Source organism: Thermobia domestica, chromosome 5, assembly GCF_964235325.1.
Source record: "Thermobia domestica chromosome 5, izTheDome1.hap1.1, whole genome shotgun sequence".
Classification (NCBI taxonomy): domain Eukaryota; kingdom Metazoa; phylum Arthropoda; class Insecta; order Zygentoma; family Lepismatidae; genus Thermobia; species Thermobia domestica.
Window position 1 is genome coordinate 108312674 of NC_137458.1, and position 15272 is coordinate 108327945.

Here is a 15272-nt window from a genome sequence, read left to right on the forward strand (position 1 = left end):
TGAAAATCAGACCTTCGGATGCCTTAACAGAATCTAAGTAGGATTTGTTTTCATCACGATACATAGTAACACGCTTTCCTTGGGTAAAAGACATTGGATTATATATGGGTTATATTGATAATTTAAAAAAATATACAAACTAAAATAGAAAAGAATAGTTCATATTTCCCAATTTTTGTTGAACGAATATACGGAACGTGTTAATCGGCGAAAGAAAATATTATTATTATTTATGGTAAGAGCGAAATAACTTAATAACAATTCCAGAATTACGTTTCAGACAAATTTATGACTCATACCAGGTCTGAAGAATGACCCGTTTGTATTCAAGAATTGATTGCGAAACACACGAATTTTCAGACAGTAGAAATCGAGATTGTTGACTGTGGCGTCCTGTTGCTAATTTTTCCCTTGTGAAGGAAGTCGCTTGAATTCCGACTTGTAAGAATCAGATAAACTGACTATTTTTCATGTTATTATACTTGAGAAATATCTACATTCTAAATTATAAAATTATAGATCATAAAGTATTCTCGGAATGACTCGAACCGCGGTGCTCTAACTTACGAAATGACTCCTCAAACTAATACCCTAAATCTGCTCTTTTAAGTAAGAGTCAAGGAACATTCGTGTATATAACAAATTGCAAACGCTTGCGATTACAATATTTTATTAATGATGAAAAACTGATTTCGGTCATGATAAAATACTACAGTCCAGAGAATTCAAGTTTAAATTTAAAAAAAAAGACCGAAAGTATGTCCATAACTTATCTCTATTATATTCAGTTATTCTCGTTTTACAGGTATTTCCAGTAGCCTTGAACGACAGGGACACGAACACAGATACATCGAGGACATGTAATATTTCACACGCTCTTCCACCGGGAATCGAAACTGAAACCCCATCTACTTTTCGGAAATAAACGGTCACATTCTGTTTCAAGTTTAAACCGAACCCAAACCAGTTAATCCAGAGATGGTGTGGGTGAATGAAACCTTGACCCACTATGGCCCACCACCCACTATGACCCACTCCATCTCACCATCCACCATGAACCACTGACCCACCGAACACACATGGTCATCAACTTTGACATGTTCCACGGCCTCTTTGCCGACTAAAGAGTTTACATTTGTAATACGGTCAGGTTGTGAAATTCTAACTAATCGGAGTTTCAATTTCTCCCGTCAATCGCTCAAGCACCGCTCTGTTACAATAACGATATATCTGACCTTTACGTTATAAGATGGTAAAGTGTTGACACGGGTAAAATTACGATGAATTTCAATTAAATTATTATGGTATAATTATTTCCTTGTTTATTGTCGATACTTATGAGTGGAAAGACTGATGAAGTTTTTAAAGTCCCAATCCAAAGTCAGTAGACCAACATGCAGAAACTTATATTACATATTTTAGGTATATTTTTCTCACAACGTTATGGGTTGATTGCCCTGTGCTTTATGCGCTTCACATAATAAACAATCTTCAGCAATTATTATATTAGAAAGCGTTTGGTAAGCACGGGCGGATTCAGTGGGACGATCATCCCTCAGAAGAGTAAACTTCCTTATTTTCTATATAAATAAAACCCAGAGTTCGGAGGTTTTAAAAGTAGCTCTGAGTAGCAGTATTACAAGCCACCGCCCCCGCAGAAGTGCGTCCTGGATCCGCCCCATATATAGAAAGTATCGCTCCTCTCCATAAAGGAGAAATTTAAAAAATACTAGTAGACGTTCTGTTCATTTTCAACAACGTGATAATACACTGTATTTCAGCTGCGTAACTTGAACGGCTTCTAAGATTCTCAATTTTTTTGCACAAATTCGGATTCCCAATATACCTTAGGATAATTTTATACTGAAAGCGATATGATAAAATCCAAGTTTGAATTAAGGCTTAATTATATACCAAAATTCATTTCATTTAACTGCAATTTGGCCGTAATGATTAGCCACACATAGTTACTTATTTTTTATATAATAATTTATATAGTACAATGATTCAAAAAATATATTTTTTCCTGTAGTTCGCTCCTATAAAATGTCATGGTCTCCAAAGCCAAGTAGTAGTGCTATTGCTATTATTATAATTATAAATATGAATTTCAAAGAATGGCTCAAGTTCTTTTTCACCTACAAATACAAATCTCAAGTAAGTAAAGAGAAACAAATGGAAAAAGGGAAATGGAGGTCTTGAAAGTAAAACGTAGACAAATTCACCAGTGTTCACAACCATATTTTTAAATCACCCTTCATCCAACTCATATCAGGTGGTTAGTGGCAGTTATCAGTTCATCGACAAGTAAAATATATAGATACAGAAGAAATGAAATAACTGTTACTGGCGGTCTTCGTGGCCGTCGGTACTAGCGCAGTACAATTGTATTTATAATTGCTTTTGACGTTGGCTCAAACCAGGTCAAAGGATTCTTTTCTATTTTAATAAAGAAAAAATACTCAAAAAGTGATTTACTTATGTAACGTGTGCAGTTTTGCTGTACGATTCCACTGTATAAGAAGAAGAAGGAGAAGAAGAAGAAGAAGTAGTAGTAGTAGTTGTTGTAGTTGTAGTTGCTGTTGTAGTAGTAGTAAAAACGGATTAGAAGCCGCGCAGGGCTCGTTTTATTGCACCCCGATTGCCATGATATAAATTTAACCTCAACTTCTTCTTCAATTTTCTTCTTCAACCCCAAAGAAGTGACTTTTTTCTACTACAACACAATACATACACCAGGCTTGGACCAGGCCTGCAACCAGCTACAGAGGTTTAGAGAGGCCATGAATATGTTGGGCGAAACAAGTGATTAAAACTTCTCTTAGACATATCTAAATTTTGTTTCCTGTGTTGAGGTCTGGAGATACCAGAAAATTTAGTTGGCCAGGCTCTATAACCCCCTCTTTACAATCGCAAACGGCAACCAATAAGAAACGTGCTTTTAGTTTATATGGCTAGTGTCCAGTGTTAAAAAACATGCTATACAGAAGATGGTGTCTATAATGCAGTGGGCAGAGTGGGTAGGTGCGTTGTAGATCGCAGTGGATCATTGTGAGTGGTGGGTCGCAGTGAGTCACATGCTGCTGACTCACGGCCCTCTGACACTCAGGAAACTTGATCCACTTGACCCACTGACCCACGAACTCATTGACCCCCTCCAACTCTGATTGGCACTTTTCAGAATATCCGTACATATCTTAGAAAAGTTTCAAATTATATCTATTTTTTTTCGTTTTAGGTTAAGGTATTATGAGTCTGTTGTTTCACTTTTGAATGGAATTACGATTCTCCATGTTTTTTTCTACATATTTATTTTGGTGAAGAAACGTTAATGAGCAATAGAAAATACAACTGTCTTTCAGTTCGAATTGGTTTAGGTTAACAGATTGAAAATGAAAGCTTTACGTTTAATGTCCAACGGTAATGCCTGTTAGGTTGAGGAAATCTATGATTGAAGCAAGTGAACTATGATGAAGGAAATGATGGAATGAGAAAATTGAAGTGTCCCGAGGAAACCCACGAACACGATGTTGTCCGTCTGACCCGGCAACACACCTATCAGATAGATCAGTAGGCGGGGTCTCAGTTTCGATTCCCGGTGAGAGAGCATTTGAAATATTACATGTCCTTGATGTATCTGTGTTCGTGTCCCTGTCGTTCAAGGTTACTGGAAATACCTGTAAAACGAGAATAAACGAAAATAATACAGATAAGTTACGGCGATACTTTCGTTTTTTAAATTTAAACTTGAATTCTCTGGACTGCAGTATTTTATCATGACCGAAATAAGTGTTTCCTTGTTAATAAATATTGGAATAGTAAACGTTTGCAATTTGGTACATAGACGATTGTTTGTTGACTCTTACTTAAAAGAGCGGTCTTAGGGTAGTGGCTTGAGCCGTCGTTTCGTGAGTTAGGGTCCGCGGTTCTGGAGAGAGAGTTAGGTCTCTCCTTGTATATTCAGAAAAAAAATTATAATCTAGAATGTAGATATTTCTGAAGTATAATAACATGAAAAATAGTCCATTTCTCTCGTTCCTACAAGTTGGAATTCAAACGAATTCCTTCACAAGGCAAAAACTAACAACATGACGTCACAGTCTTCAATCTCGATTCCTACTCTCTTAAAACTTCGCATGTTAAACTCAGAAAATTAATAAATAAATAATAGAAAGTAATAGTAAGCACAAAGAAACAGTTAGTAGTAATGAATATATATATATATATACTACATTTGATCACAACATAACATCTTGAATTTGGTTTTATTTCACTAGGGTTCAATTTCAACTTCAGAAGCAAGATTTTCAGATCGTTTTACTCATTGGCACTGATGATTTCAGGTGTTGGCATGGCGGATTTAAGTCCCCAGGAGCAGTGAAAGTTACCAGAGATTTCTTTACGATTGGATTGAAAGTAGATTTCCAGTACTCTTTTAGTGCTACTTTCAACCCTAGTTTATTCCAAGTCACTACCTGAGTAAATATTTTGAAGTTACAATTGCACGTGGAGGCCGTGTGCTCTCTACAGAATACACACTGATGACAATTTTTCTTCCGTTTCCTGTTTTCCTTCCAGTCACAATCGTATCATTTTTCGGGAGCATTTCTGTCATTAGTGGGTGGTGGAATAGTGATCATTTCTGAAATATGTGTTATTTTGTAAATGTTATGTTTTGTGTTCAGGTGATGTATTTTATTTAGAAGATAACATCCCAAATATTCACCGAATTTTCTAAAGCTTTTATCACAAACTATTTATATTCCAGTTCACTGTTCTGTTCAGGCACAATAAAACTATTCAGTTCAGTGTTTAGTAGACTAACAAAAATAGTATTGTCCACCATTACGATCTTCTACTCACTGAACAACGTCCTTTGATCTCGTCTAGTGTCCACTCCTCCTTTAGTAGAATTATAAAATGTAAGCACAAAGTGTTTTCTCTGCTCTTCTGATTGTGGATCGATGTTCTCGGTAGACAACAGCAATAGTATTTTACAAATCCTTTGATTAGCAAATGAATCTATTTCATACAGCATAGAGTTCGTAAGAAATACAGCACATGCTCCAAATAATGTATTTGCTACATCTTCTCTCTATTTCATTACAAATAAACGACATGTTACATTACATTCGCCCGTCTATGGGATAGGGTAGGATAGTGTATGTTACACAGCGTCTTGTCATCATTTCTTTTATATTATTATAGAACAGATGAACTTGGGTCATTTATTTCAATATTGTGTTTTCACCAACTTAATTAGTCATGATACCTTCTACAATATTTTTCTCATCCTCACAATCCATAATAGAATTGTATTCATTTTCAGACAGATCATTTAAATAATAATAATAATAATAATAATAATAATAATAATAATAATAATAATAATAATAATAATAATAATAATAATAATAATAATAATAATAATATCCTTAAAATCGGCCGCACTTCTCCATAACTTACAGAAAGTCCAGCATTTTGTTCATTTGAACCAGCACATTTTCGGCATTAAATTTATTTGTCAATGCTATCTGAGTGGCTTGTATTCTTCTTCTGCTTTGCCACCCATGTATTTTATTCATTCACCATTCAGAAATATCACGAAATTCAGAAATATAAAGAAGTCAGCAACACATTAAAATAAACGAACTAGGTTAGAAAAGATTGTTACAAAACAGTTGTTTAGAAATGAGTACGTAGAGTTCTCCGTTGCAGAATGGATGAAGTCATTGTTTAATAACTACAAGGTTAGTGGTTCGGAACCAGTCTCGGTAGCTTCAGATTTTTAAATTCTTAACTCCTCAGTTCTCAAGATCTTTTTCTGCCTTCCTAATCATCTGATCTTCTGAAAAGAGTTCTCCACCTTATTTCGACAACTGCCTAATGGGATCCCCGGAGATCGAAACCTTCCCTTCTTCAATACACAATTTTTGTCAAAATACGAATGCTGTCGGATTATTTTTCTTTAAATTTTAAATATATGTATATAAATAATACCTCTCTGCCTCCATACTTGAATCTCCCTCCATCTCCTTCTGTTTCACCATCGCCCAATGACTCATATCACTTAAGATCAAACCATCGACTTTTGAAACTAAATGTAAGCTCTCTAGCAATGCGCTATCGTAACTCTATAGGATTTCTGCTGTAAGCAGCGTTTCTTAGGTGTTATTCGGGGGGGGGATTCTCCGCCAACGTAAGATTTTTACTTCTTTATTAGTGTTTTACTATACATTTGATCAAACAATGCGTATTTATGAAGCTCAAGGGAGGAGGAATTACACCCTCGTGTCCTGTCCAAATGACACCCGAACATTTGCTTGCCATTTTCTGAAAAGAAATGAAGTGAATCATTGAATAACACTCATTTTGTCAGTAGATATTTTAGAGCTTTGTGCGTGTTTTACAGACTTTAGGAAGCATAAAACCTATTGCCGTTATTGGCAATTTCTATAGATTTCTTAGGGAGCATCTTACTAGCTTGTAGTCTTTCAAGAAGGGAAAGAATGAAAATTAAGTTCTTCGTGAAGCTCTGAGAACATTGTGTGCCTTTTTATAAAATTTATACTCTTAAAATGTTTCAGAACAAGCGAATGGAAAAGGACTGTTTTAAAGCTACAACGTTGTAAACTTGATTCCTGTTTGTTTTTCAGCAGAATGGAAAGTGTGTACTGTGTCACACACACTGCTTTAGATAAGGAGAGGTGGAGGGGGAGGAGTTGGATTGAATGCTAGAAGCAACTAATAGATTGAAACATGTATTTCTGGATGCATAAGAAAACTGGGCAAGAGTCTGTTATTAATTTGGACTTGTGTAACGTTTGTGTGAACTTGTGTAACGATTTCTATGCAGGCAACTTTACCAGTCTTTCTTTCTGTATGTAGCTCTCTCATTTTTTGAAATCTAAAATTTGAGTTTTGGATTCAATTCCTGTTGCGTGGGTGATGGGTAAATTCGCGGGAAGATATTTTTCGGGATGATTCAGTGGAAGAATCTCCGGAAAAATTTCTAAAAATGGGGAAATTCTAGTAATTTATACATAAACAAAGAAAATTGCATACAATTACTATTTTAAGATTCCAAAATTCGTTTTTATCAGAGTATACTTATTACTGATATCTCCAGAGAAGTCTTTACAATTATATTTTTAACGGTATTATGTTACTTTAATATTATATTATGCCATTTAAAGACTATGAATAAATGCATGTTTACTTACAATATGTTTTATGCGAGTAAATATGTACGTAAAACTTTTGGTATAGAAGTCCACATAATTACACCGCTAAACAGTTTAAATTTAAATTCACCGCTAAACAGTGAATTTTCTATACTTGACTTTATATTATAATGATATTCAATGTTAAATGTTATAAAGAAATTAGGTTGCTAACTGACGGAAAACAGACGGATCGAAAAATTCGTAAGGTTACCATTGTATGAGATGGTATATATCCAGAATGTTGATTTGAGATACACCGTGTTTTGTAACAGTGTTCTTATTGTGTAATATTAAATCCTTAATTTAAGAAGATAGTCTATTTGGAACAATATACACGGTGTTACAAACTTCGGTAACAAAGCTTGTTACATGAATACACATGCAAAAAGTATTCTATTGTTTAGCTTTGAGGGACGAGGTTTTAACCGACATTTTAGCGATATTCTATTTACATTCGGTTAGGTTAGATTGATAACATTTTTCAGTCAGTACTGCTGAATGAGCGTTAGCGAGTGAATGCGGGTTAGAGCCCCGCAGGGCAGGTTGTATTCTATCTGTGTTACTTTTGACCCCCTTTACTAAACATTTATCAAAAGAGGCCAAGAAATCCTAATTAACACACGTCCGGAAACACAGTAATAATGAAACATCCAGATAAGCATCCCTAATTTTGATATGTAAACATTACAGTTTAAAATATGTGTATTTACGACTAGAGAGATTTCATTATTCAGTATGTGATTCTTTCTGAGAGAGAGCAATTCGAATCAGTAACAGGAGACATGCCAACATCCATCATTGATGGTGGTTTGGAATGTATTGATTGTACTTCACCTCTATGTTTACAGAATCTATAGTTACTTTAGAAACTGTTTTCTTAAGAATTTATAAATTATTACTTTGCTACTTTCTAGTGCCAATGAAAATGAGAATTTAAAAATCATATTATTAACTACTTATTTTGTATATAAAGTATAGTCAACGAATTTCATTTTCAACCTCCAAATTATTTGAAACTTAGAAGTAAATGATAATAAGTGAAAATAAAGTAATTAGAGATATTGATCTTATAATTTGGAAAACAAATGGAAATAAATTCCTTCTCGGGAATGGGAATTTATATGCCAGGGAGAACCCGGTAATAATGCCATTTTTTATTTTCCTTCCCACCGGGAATATTCCCAGTACCCATCACTATGTCGCATTACATTAATTTTCGGCATTTGTAAAAATTATTCTAAATTATAAAGGTCAGTGTCTAGTGTTCAATTAGGTCAACACACTCACAACAGAAAATCTTAAACTTTCAAACATTACAAAGGTAATATACTCAAACAAAATGTAGATGAAAACGCATAAGTATGGTATAACGTTAAAATGTAAAGAAAAACTATTATTGTAATTTCTTGGGTTTTCAAGAAACGCTTAGTAAAATCACAAGTTGTCAAAATTTTATCTAACACCCACACATTTTATTAAATATACATTAAACATTCCTCACATATTATATATTTATTCTTTAATTACATCACACAAACATAAATATATGCATAATAGGGTGCGTAGTGTTATCACTTACAAATAGATATAAGTGAACTCGCTTCTTCTCACTGGTATAAAACTAAAATATATCGTCCTAAACTAATATCAGTGAAGAGGAGGCACAATCACATAGGTTGAGTGTAGAAATGAAAAAACTCATGTAACCCACCCATTAGTTATAAATTTTATTCCATTACTGTCACAAATTTAAATTCACAAACCATATGGTTATTAAGTAACGTCTTCGCCTTGACATAGAAATTATACTATTAATACCACCCACTAATTTCGTCTTTTTGTTCATTCTTTGTTTTCCTTCTGCCATAGCTTATACATGTCGTTCCAAATATTTCTTCTACAACAATATCTTAATATATTTTTAATTACTTCTAGTTATATTCTTGTAATCAATCATTCCCAATGCACCTCGTTGGACCCTTGTTTCAAGTTTTACATGGTTAGATTGATAACCTTATGCCCTTGTTTCATCTGGAAATAAAACAAAATTGGAGAAATCGAGTATACGAGTATTCTAATGTCTTCTTGTGATACACTGTTTTTGCTTCTTACTATGAAATACTCTTCATGAGAGTTCTTTTTGTAACTGGCGCGATATGCTTGTCATAATTATCTACACAATCTTCTTGAAGATGTTTCACCATTTTCTCCGTCGTTTCTGTTTAAGTCTCGCATTACATTACATTAATAATACTACCTAGGTATTGCAATATGCACTTATTTTACTGTCTTGCTTGGACGTCTATAATAGCATCAATCATCTGTCCGCCACTACTAAAATCATTTTCATATATATTTTCACCGGTATTATTTACAAAGCATTTGTTTATGTACTTTGGCATCATTTTAATTTTCGATTAAGATGCTGCGGTAACGACTATTTCACCATTAATACTTCTACATCCTATAACTAAAATTTTCCTTAATGAAACACTTTTCGCTACTCTTCTAAATAGTACTCCTAAATGATGTCCCCATTAGATATTTTTTTTAACATCAAATACCTCTTCCTATTTCGTCACCCTATATCATTTCGGATTTTCCATTCCGTATACTTGTCCGATTCTTGGAGTGTAGCAGTAGCCGTATAAGTATACTGAGACGGCGGGTGAGACGGGCAGAAGTTTCGTTGACAACAATATACGCCCCTGTGTGAATACACTGCAAAGTCCAATACACCAATACACGTTGAAAGATCAGTCGAGAAAGGTGGGGGCTGTTGTTTCCCTGTCTTTCCACTCTCCACCCACGTACTTGACCATATCCATGATATATTACTATGTTATTCCCTTAAGGGCCGGTTTGTGGGTGAGGATACCTTCTGTGGAACATTTTCTCTACGCTACATTCCACGCTACCCGCCCTCCTAATCTGTCGTTACGTGCATAGAAATATGCACTTCCTTCTCACAGTATTGCCGAATGTAATGTCACATTGTAGTGTATATGTTTAACTGCGCTTCTATGCATACTTTCATCCAACTCGCGTCATATTTCGTCTCATTATCCACAACAGGTTGTGTAGGCAGTGTCCACACTTCCACCATAAGTATGGAATGGCCTATGGATTTTCACGTTTACTAACAGAAATCGGTTGATCATAGTCTCGTTCCACATTTGTGACACCAGAAAAAGTTCCATTTTTAGTTACAAAATATCTAATGCTCGACAGGTGCTGCTCCAGAAAGAATTGCCGGAAGTAAATAAACGTCAAAATTATGATTCATACTAGGAATGGACACATGTAGATTGTAAAATCAGAGATGTTTGGATTTCGGATAAAATCTGGGTATACGGGAAAATCCACATACTGCGAAAAATAGTTTTATACACAAGTTGCACGTAAAACCATAGTACTATTCAATTTAACATGGTAAAAGATAACGCAAAACACTGCTTGTGCAGAGATCAACAAAGGGATTTCAGAACAGTAGATGTGGCCAAACGCTGTGCCACGTAACGACACAGAACACGTTTACTTGTATAAAATAATTATGAAAACTATAAATAATTACTTATGGTATCAAATTTTCTTATGTGTTTGATTCTTTATTCATCCTTCCGTTTAAAATCTAATAATTTTAAGTCCTGGTTGATGCTGTAGTTTGCAGTCGACTATTTCAATAAACTTTTTGAAGTTCTTTTTGGAGCCTCAGTAAAATATGTGTCAGTTGATTAATTGTTGTTCATCTTTTTCTCATGTGCGAACATAAAGAGGAAAGGTGCACAAATTTTCTCCATCGTATGCTCTTCTATATATTCTCTATGCAGCAAAAAGTTTTTTCCACAGTGTGTGTGTCTTCATGATTTTTTGGCTGTGTTACAAATAGTGCTATCAAGCCCCTGTTTTCAACCGAACAATTCGGTTTTACGATTTGTAATCCGGTGACCTGTTCATTAGCCAAACCGAACACATTTCGTTTGATTCTTTTATTCAGAATAATTACGCGTATATATTTAAGCTGGAAATATGTTGATTAGTTAATTACTTTTGTAATTAAGTCGGGACATTGTAGAAATATGTAACAGTGTTTGAAATCCAAATTTAGTGAACATTGAATCCTACTTACTATTGCATCAGGAAACGCTTAGACAGTGAAAAGATTAACAGTAGGATTAACAACGTATGGGGTAATAATAGGCGAACATTTAGTCTATTTTCGAATCTTCATGTGATATATACTGCATTTTTAGATTACTGAAGAAAAATAAGGGTCAAAACGCTTCTTGAATTTGCAAATTCAAGAGTTTGATTGGGAAAATAATTAGTTGCCCATGAGACCAGAAATACATTTTCACATACGACAATAAATTAAGCTTTTTATTTATAATCTCTTAGTCACCCAAGTCTTAGATCCCAAACACCGATTAATGTAACATTACTCACATTATGGAACGTATTAAATGATAAAACGATTTTAGAAATGTAATATAAGTCTTGCAGCTTTAAGTTCCACAATTATGCCAGCTAGGCTAAAGAAGATGGCGATGATGAGAATTATTGAAACAGTGGAATGAAAAGAATAGGAGGAAGCGGGAGAATCCCCAGTAAACCACACATATAGTGTTTGTCCATTTAAATACCCTACTTGGCACGAGCCAGGGACCCTACGCACCACACGTGAACGCTCTAAGACTGAGCTACCACGGCTATAGTACGGATATAATGAATATTAAACATTTAAAGATATACATATCATTGCAATATACTCCACAGATAAATATTATTATTTGTGGTCATCTTGTGACACGGAAACATCTTGATAACTTCTAATTAAAGTTTAGAAACAATCGTGGCATGAATTTTGTACTTATAATTATCAAAATGAGACGAGAAATTACCTTAAATGTTTAAATGAGAATCTACAGGAGTCCATTCCCTTTCATAAGATATAGGTGGTTGGTGCACCCTTTTGAAAATTTGGGTGTAGTCGTGGACCTACCCATTAAATTTTGGAAATTGATAAATTTAAAAATTTGGTATAATAATATTGGGCGGAAATATGTATCATATGAATTTGAGTGGTCCATCTTGTTCCCTTTCATGGGTAAAAATTAATGTATTCCCTTTGATGAGGTCTTATAAGAGTAAATGCATACCAAAGATACATCGCGGTTGAGGTCGAGGTTTATGTCGCGGTCGTTACCTCGATGTCTAGGTCGCGTTGGATGAATGGCGTACATAGCGAGGAGGTCGCACCCTCGCTATGAATCTCAGTTTGATGAGAAACATTACTGTGGTGTGTGCGAAATTATTCTGTGAGTATACAAAAATCCCTATGAAACCAAAATTTAAAAATTGAAAGGACCAAACAGTTTTTAAATAGGGATGAACGCGAGACGAGATATGAAAAATGCCAAAGTCTCGTATCTTGTTTCGCAAATATGTTTGAGTCTCGTCTCTTGTCGATCTCTATCAACAAATCAAAGTATTTTATTTGTTCCAACTTTTTGTGAAGAAATTCCCTCTTTGAGGACTGAGGCGAGAAATAAATTAAAGTAAAATTTAGAAAAAAAAAAACAGGTATGTTCCCAGGATTCGAGATAGAGGGGTATCAACTTTAGGAAATGAAGTTTTGTAACTTCAATTCCATTATTCGACGTTTCCTTCCTATGGATACCTGCTTAACTTTACAGGTATTTATTTACCTTATATTAGTATCGAATTTTGAAGAAACCCTTTTTTTAAATCTCGGAATTTGGGGGTAGTGGGTTTGGATTTTTTAATTATAGATATGATTAACAGTAGTTTGTTCTTTAGAAATTCCACAATTTACGGACTTCAGCCCGAAAGTCCCTCTCCCTGTACCCGCCACTGCCTTATATAATAATAAGCTAAAGTATAAATGTCAAACAAACATGAATAACTTACCTTATATTCAGATTTCTGTTGCTATTTTCTTCTATTCTAAATTTAAAAAGGTGCCCATTATGATGTTGTATGTGTTTCTTATCCAATATTGCTGGATCATTCCTCACTAGTTCTATTAATGTCTTTCATAATCCAATTTAGTAGTGCAGCAAAAGATCTCGAGCATAGACACACACAATTCTCTGAAGACAAAATTCTATACAAATGAAGATTTATTCCGTGCAGAGCTTCAGGCAGAACCAAAGAAAACACGAGCCACAACGATGCTTCCGCTGAACATCGATGTAAAACAAACTTGGTTATTTCTAAACGTGACCACTAATTCACCCTCCCGGTCGACCTCTAGGTCGCGATGTAGCTTACACCTTCGGCTTGCGCCTACCCATTTGAATTCATATGCTTCTGACAGTATCGAAGTAAATTTGTGTGATCCATCTCGTTTCCTTCCATAGGTAAAAATTAATAAAATTAGTCACGTGTTCGGTTATTGACACATTTTGCTCACTTTGATAACAATTTAACACGTTATATGCATCTGTACAGGAGACCATTTCATTTTGAAATTTTGTCTTAGTATATTGGTCCATTCCTTAAATATGGAAATTTCCAAATACAGTAACAAATTTCCGCAAATATTCTAGGACCAGTTATAAATTTTGGTGATCTATCTTGTTTCCGTTTATGGGTATAAAATGATCAAATATTCAAATTTCGAAAGTTATTGCCCCATTTTATTCCTTTTGATATGGTTTTGTTACCTTATATGATTATATGAATGAGTACAGGGTTTATTACCATTCATATGACATTGACATATTAGTGCACCAATCTTAAATTTTGAGAGTTGTACATTCCTTGAGTGCTAAAACTTTGGAATTGTCAAATCAATAATTGGTAATTGTTCTTCGATTATGAATGTATATCATTATAAAAATTGTTTGGTCCAGCTTCCAATTCTTTGGGTAAAAAATTGTCAAATATTATTATTGTCAAGTCGTCAGTTATTGAGCTATTTTATTGTATTTCATGGCACTTTATTATCTTATAGGGTTATATAGGGATCCAGGACATTGGTACATTGATGTGTTCTACTTAAGCTTTAGAAGGAGTACTTAGGATTATCATCCCTTAACTTGAGAATTGCCAAAATGAAATTACGTAATATACAATTTTGTACATGTCATTGGTTTTGATTATCCCCGACTATGGGCAAATAAATACCAAAATATAAACGTAAGAAATACGTTGTACCATGTCGAAAGTGTTCGATTCATGTTATTGATTTTGATAAGGTTTACCATGATATATGAATATATGGTTGAGCACAGAGATTCATTCCGTTATAAGACATGTATATTTTCATGTTTCTTTCCAAAAAATATTACGTTAATCCTTAAATTTGGGAGTCAGCGAATAGAAAAGTCGGTAGAAAGACCTTGGGAGAAATAACTTTGAAATTTGGGAATTCTGATAAAGAAAACTGTAGTATGAGGCGCGACGTGTGTGTATTCTGCTTAACGTCAATAATACTCCACTTAGTTGCACGAATTTTATCACAAACTGTGAAGTGTAGAAATGCGTCGTAAAGGTTGAGAACAAACTTACAAATATCAACCGCAAGAAAAAGTTCATACAACCTCCAACAGTCGCGTTTTTAATCTGTAAAATGACACGGCTTTACTGTTCTTGTGAGTGAGTTTGAATCATAAAATACTGAGAATTGCACAGTTGATGGTCGTTTCAAAATTTGGCGTTTCTGGTCATCCCGTGCTGTATGTGGTGTATGTTCGGAGCTCATCATACGTATAACCACGCACAATAATGTTAAGATCATACTCATGGGAAGTCTTATTTTAGTTTCTTCAGTCGTTGTGTTGGACCACGCCTCTGTGCCGCAATATTTCCCTATCATACGATTCACAGTTTCACGAACTACAAAAAAAAAAAAAAAAAAAAAAAAACATACTTAATACACTTGAACGTCGAAAAGGACGTTCGACGTTCTTTATTTGCTATTAACATTTCAAAGTTCTTTTTTTTTAACTTACCTATTTTAATAAAAGCAACAAGTGATAGCAGATATTGAGATTCACTCGAATACGAATCATTCCGCAC